The sequence below is a fragment of the Octopus bimaculoides genome, chromosome 13 (genome assembly GCF_046866305.1).
Source record: "Octopus bimaculoides isolate indiv1 chromosome 13, ASM4686630v1, whole genome shotgun sequence".
In the NCBI taxonomy this organism is placed as follows: Eukaryota; Metazoa; Mollusca; class Cephalopoda; order Octopoda; family Octopodidae; genus Octopus; species Octopus bimaculoides.
Window position 1 is genome coordinate 15,312,203 of NC_142940.1, and position 6,081 is coordinate 15,318,283.

Consider the following 6,081-nt stretch of genomic DNA (forward strand, 5'->3'; position numbering starts at 1 on the left):
TATATATGTACATATATATATATATATATATATATATATATATATATATATATATGCATACATACATATATTTATATGCATGCATATATATATATATGCATACATACATGTGTGTGTTTATGCATGTTTGTATGGATGTATGTGTCTATCTATATATATACGTATGTGTATATATATATCTATATATATATGTGTATATATATTTGTATATATATTTATATATGTATATACATTCATACATACATACATACATACATACATACCTACTTACATGCATACAAGCATACAAGCATACATACATGCATACATACATACATACGTAAGCTTCGCAAATTAAATATTCTCTTAGTTATTAAAAACAGAATTGTCTAGACACATTTTTATCGCATCATAAAATATTCTAAAAGTGTTTTTCTGATATGAACAGGATATAATATATGCATATATTTGAAGAATTCTGGCACATGGTGTCTCTTACGTAAAGTCTCGGAGTTACACCATTTTTTAAAAAATAATCATTATCTTTTTATCATTACCAGCCACAAGTGTCGTTACGATATGATGTTAACCAAAATAAATATAGTATTTAGCCACAGAGATCTCAATCCCCTCATTGCTATATGAGGTAAATGATATCAGGTGCTGTACGACGAAATGTCTACAATCCAAATTACCTCGGAGCTTATGAGTTTCTAGTTATTTGCTAGTATAATGCGCAGTCGCTTGTTTTGTTTCAAAAACAACTTAATTATTCTTTTCATATATGTAGACAAATTAATAATTTAATATTGAATGTTTTGTCGCCAGTAGCAACGAGAAGCTGTGATCAATATTATTTAACTTAACTAGTAAAACTTACATTGAATAAACTGCGAACCTTTCTGGAGACATTTGTTGTTAGATGAACATATAGATGTTTTATGGTGTACCACGTATGAGATATGTACTGTACTTAGAACCATGATTTGATGTGTACAGCTACTATTTAATAAAGTAGCGTCGTTATGTAACTAACAGAAGTTCTACTAGTCTGAAATGCCTAACCTTTGTTGCATGTTCCAGTCCTAGACAACTGAAACCTTCTGCAATATGACATGGCGAAGAGATTCTCATAAAACTACTAAAAACAACTAAGCATTCAAAACTGCTTGACATAAATATTAATCGTATACTATATGTTAAAGAAAGTAAAATATTGTATATTAAGGTGTGAATAGGACCAGAGAGAAGGTATAAATAAGCTTAAGGTGACTGCCCGCTTCTCTGATTTCTGTGGTCTTAAGGTACTGAGTCGGTAGAACATTTAGTATGCCGGAAAAAAAATGCTTAGTAGCATTTCATCCCCTTTTACGGTTTGAATAGAAATTTCGACGAGCTTGACTTTGCCTTTCATCCTTTCGTAGTGGATGGAATAAGTACCAAAAAATAAATATTAATAAAAAGAGAAAAGGGTAAAGAGCTCCTTCGGTCATGTATGACCACGAGATTGCACCTAGAAAGTTACCCTCCAAGGCACAAGTCCAGGCAAGGTGGTTTATAGAAAACCAGTAGTCGCCCATGCATACCAGCCTCTTTTCTCCATGCTACCAATGTTATCCAAGGGAAACCCCAAGTCCGATACAGCTTGGCACCAGTGATGTCGCAACTTAGTTCTACAGCTGAGTGAGCTAGAGCAAGGTGGAACAATCACATAACACATAACCCGGTACGGGATTCAAACTCACTACCTCCTGATTGTGAGCCCGACGCTCTAACCACTGAGACATAAATGGTTACATTACTGATAAGAACATATGCGCTAATGTTTTGCTAAATACGGTTTACTAAATACGGTCATTGACCTTAATTCTGCTCTGAATTAAGGTCTGGTTTACATCTAATTAACCTCAGCGATATCTAACTCTTTGCCAGCCATATGGTTCCAGATTCACTCCCACTGCGTGGCACCTTCGAGAAGTCTCTACTACAATAGCCTCGAGCCAACCAAAGCTTTGTGAGTGGATTTGGTAGACGGAAACTGAAAGAAGTCCATCGTATATGTGTGAGTGTGTTATTTGTCCCCTACCATCGCTTCACAACCGGTATGGTTGTGTTTACTTCTCTGTAGCCTAGTGGTTCGGAAAGAGAGTTCGATAAAATAAGTACTAAGCTTAAAAAAAACACTGGTGTCGACTCGATCTACTAAATGTTTTGTAATGTGGTATCTACATGGCCGTAGTCTAATGACTGAATCAAAAGGAAGAGAGAGAGAGAGAGGGGAAGAAAGAGAGAGGGGAGAAAGAGAGAGAGGAGTAGAAGGAGAGAGGGGGAGAAAGAGATAGAGGAGGAGAAAGAGATAGAGGAGGAGAAAGAGATAGAGGAGGAGAAAGAGATAGAGGAGGAGAAAGAGATAGAGGAGGAGAAAGAGATAGAGGAGGAGAAAGAGATAGAGGAGGAGAAAGAGAGACAGAGAGATGTATTCCATTCAACAGAGACCCATATATGTACAGGGTAGAAAGGAAAACCACATCGGTGTTCATTTAAACTCAGAACAGTAAGAGACCAAGAAACTAAATATATTTAGACATTTGATCACATACCACAATCTACTATTCCACTTCACCAAATGAAAAAAAGCCTGTGATATTAATTCAAATAAGTAATTCTGTTGAAAATTAAATAGGAAAAGCCTTGACAAATAAGATTTTAAAAAGTGATTATTCTGGAAGTCAACAAGAAAGCTTCTAAAACATTCTTATTCTGTTTTGTATTTTATAATATAACAAAAACAGAATAGTGTTACAACACATTATTTAATTATTTATTGTCATATCTTTTTCCTCTTTGTCTATTATCTAATCTTCTGCAAGTATTTAATGGGATGTCAGTAGTAGCAGCATCCATTATCGGTTCAATCAACAGTATTTAACCAAAAAAGGAAAGCTATAAAAATAATTCTACATATTACGTTTGTCCGTGTGTATGTGTGTGTGTGTGTGCGTGCGCACGTGTGTGTATATTGATGTATACATACTGAGTGCTGGTCATCTCGCTTTGGCCTGTCATTTGGTACTCAGAGTGCTACTCGTGTTTTACAAGTATTAACCGCTATAATCCAGTGACATACAGATGTCTCTTTATCGTGACTTTATTCGTCATTCCATCCACGGAATCTTCTCTGGCGATCGAAGAGTGTCGACGGTGTGCAGAACTCTACCAGTCGGGAACTCACCTATGTTCCAAGCCATGCAGATCCGCAAGCAACGATACTTGAATAGTCATCTGAGAGGTCACAGACGGTAAGTGAGAAACACTATGGATAACGACAAAGCACAAGTAAACGGTAATCACCTGTATATATTGACTGGTATGTGTGCATCTGTGAACACATACAAACAATTGCACACACATGCACACAAACAAACAAACAAACACACACACACACACACACACACACACACACACTCACACACACACACACACACACACACACACACACACACACACATATATATATATATATATATATATATATATATTACATTCTCGGAATGGTTGGCGTTAGGGTTAGGGTATCCAGAAGAAATTTTCATTGGTCATTGGTTAAAACAGTCATCGACGTCAAGTGTGACGTCATCGTCATTGTGATAATGGCTACCAGCCAACTGTTGTTTTTTTTTGTTTTCTTTTTGTTTTTTTTTCATGTTGGGAAACAGATGATAGTCAGATGGGGCCAAATCAGGAGAAGAGAGTGGATGGTCAAACAATTCAAATTCACAGTCACTCACTGTAGAGATTGAAACTAATGCCTTATATGCTGCAGCATTACCCTGTTGAAAGAAAAGCACTTTTGTCCATTTTCCCGGGTCATTTGGTCTTGATGGGTGTTGTGCTCCTGTCGAAGGTTGTCAATAACACACTTCCCCGATGATGAAAAGAATTTGGCCATCTTTGGAGCAAGCGAGGAGCGGTGTTTCCACTACATGGATCGTCTCTTTCTCTCTGTCTCAAAGTGATACAGAAAATACTCATGATTTACATAATGTTCAAAGTAAACAGCTGGATCTACATCTATAATTGTCAAATTTTTCCGTGGTGTGATCAGCTTGGTGTGCTTTTTTGTTCAGGTGTCAGCAGATACCTTCATTATGCTAAATTCATTATGCATTCGCAACTTTCTCCCGGGATATGCTAATAGCATTGGCTGTTTCGTGTATAATCTATCACCTGTCATCCATCAACACGTGATGAACAGAATCAATGTTTTCCTCATTAGCGGGAGTTGCAAAACGTCTAAACTTTGGCTCATCTTCAAGCCTCTCTGTTTTTCACGAAAATTCAGCTGCCCAATTTTGCACTGTTGAAAAAGCCGGAACGTCATCCGATAATGTATCAACCATATCAGCGTTAATGTCGTTGGAGGATAACAACACGATACCAAGAGCAGTCGCAACTATTTACATTTGAAGTCATATTTCAACAGTCAGTTTTCAGTTTACCTGGACAGCAACAATGCCATTAATGATGAGAATTGGAATTAACGCATGCAAGATATCACAGCTGTAGCGTCACTCCTTCATAGTCAGTCTATGACCTTTTCAGCCCACTCTCCAGTATATATATATATATATATATATATATATATATATATATATATATATATATATATATATATATATATATATATAATAAATAAATGGGCCCTTTTAAAGCCTAGCCAGGCTCTTGGGCCCCAGTTTCTATGGCGTTTGTGCTCCCTAGCAGGATGGGACGCCAGTCCATCGAAGCGTTACTCATTTTTGCCAGCTGAGTGGATTGAAGCAACGTGAAATGAAGTATTTTGCTGAAGAACACAACGCGTCGTCCTGTCCAGGAACCGAAACCACAACCTTACGATCACAATGCTGACACCCTAATCACTAAGACACGCGCCTCCACATATATATGCAGGTATGTATACATGTACAGATATACATATACATAAACATACTTATATCAAAATACATAAAGATATGTCTGTGTAGTGGGTGTTGCAGAAATAAATAAAATACAAAGATGAGAAACGCCGCATTACTTTGACGTTCAGGTAAACTGGAACAGGTCTTTAACGTTTCGAGCCTACGCTCTTCTACAGAAGAGGAGAGTTGAGGAGAGATGGCGAGAGAGAAAAAATGGAGAGAGAAAACTACGTGTCAGTGTCGTACACAACGATAAAATGTAATCTATTCATGGAAGACGAAAGCCCAAAGTAAAGTAATTAAAATAGTATTACAGAATTGCGTAATTCAGTCAGAATAATATTTATGACGAATATATGTCTGCAGCATTCGTAATAAACCAGACAGTGAGCAAATAAAGAGAACTAGATGTGACGAGATTTAAGATAGAGATAGTTGAGTATGGAGACTGTTCAATAGAAAAGTTAGTGTTTCATTATTGAGAAGATAGGTTTATATTTACTAACACATGGGTATGTGCATGCAGTCGTATACAGAAATGCTCGGAAGATTATATACATTGACATACACATGTGTGTTTATGTGTGTTTGTTTGTGTGTGTGTGTATGTGTGTGTGTGTGTGTGTGCGTGTGTGTGTGTGTGTGTGTCTGTATGTGAATTCTTGTGTGTAGATGTTTATTCTATAGCTCTCTTGCAAAGCATGATGCGCAGTTATTTTCTTTCCAGCTGACTAACTATACATACATATATACACACACTCACACACACACACACACACACACACACACACACACACACACACCTATATATATGTATATATATATATATATATATATATATATATATATATATATATATATGCATATATATGTATATATATATTTATATATATATATATATATATATATATATATATATATATATATATATATATATATATATATATATATATATATATATATATATATATATATATATATATAATGTATACATGGAAATATATATTCATAAGTATATATATGTGGGGGGTGTATATGTGTGTGGGAGGTGTATGTGTGTGTGTGAGCTTGTGCGGGTGCGAGTGTATGTATGTGCGTATATCTTGTATGTTCAACGTTGTTCATATTTCATAACCTCCTCGGG

General features: G+C 35.9%; 1 long non-coding RNA gene across 1 annotated transcript in view; it reads left to right on the forward strand.

The window, feature by feature from the left end:
• The first annotated feature begins 4,655 nt into the window (after positions 1-4,655).
• LOC149132815 (uncharacterized) overlaps positions 4,656-6,081 on the forward strand; it is a 6,229-nt gene continuing 4,803 nt past the window's right edge. The window contains exon 1 of the long non-coding RNA XR_016244101.1: positions 4,656-4,929. This is a non-coding gene — a long non-coding RNA (uncharacterized LOC149132815). The remainder of the gene's footprint in view (positions 4,930-6,081) is intronic.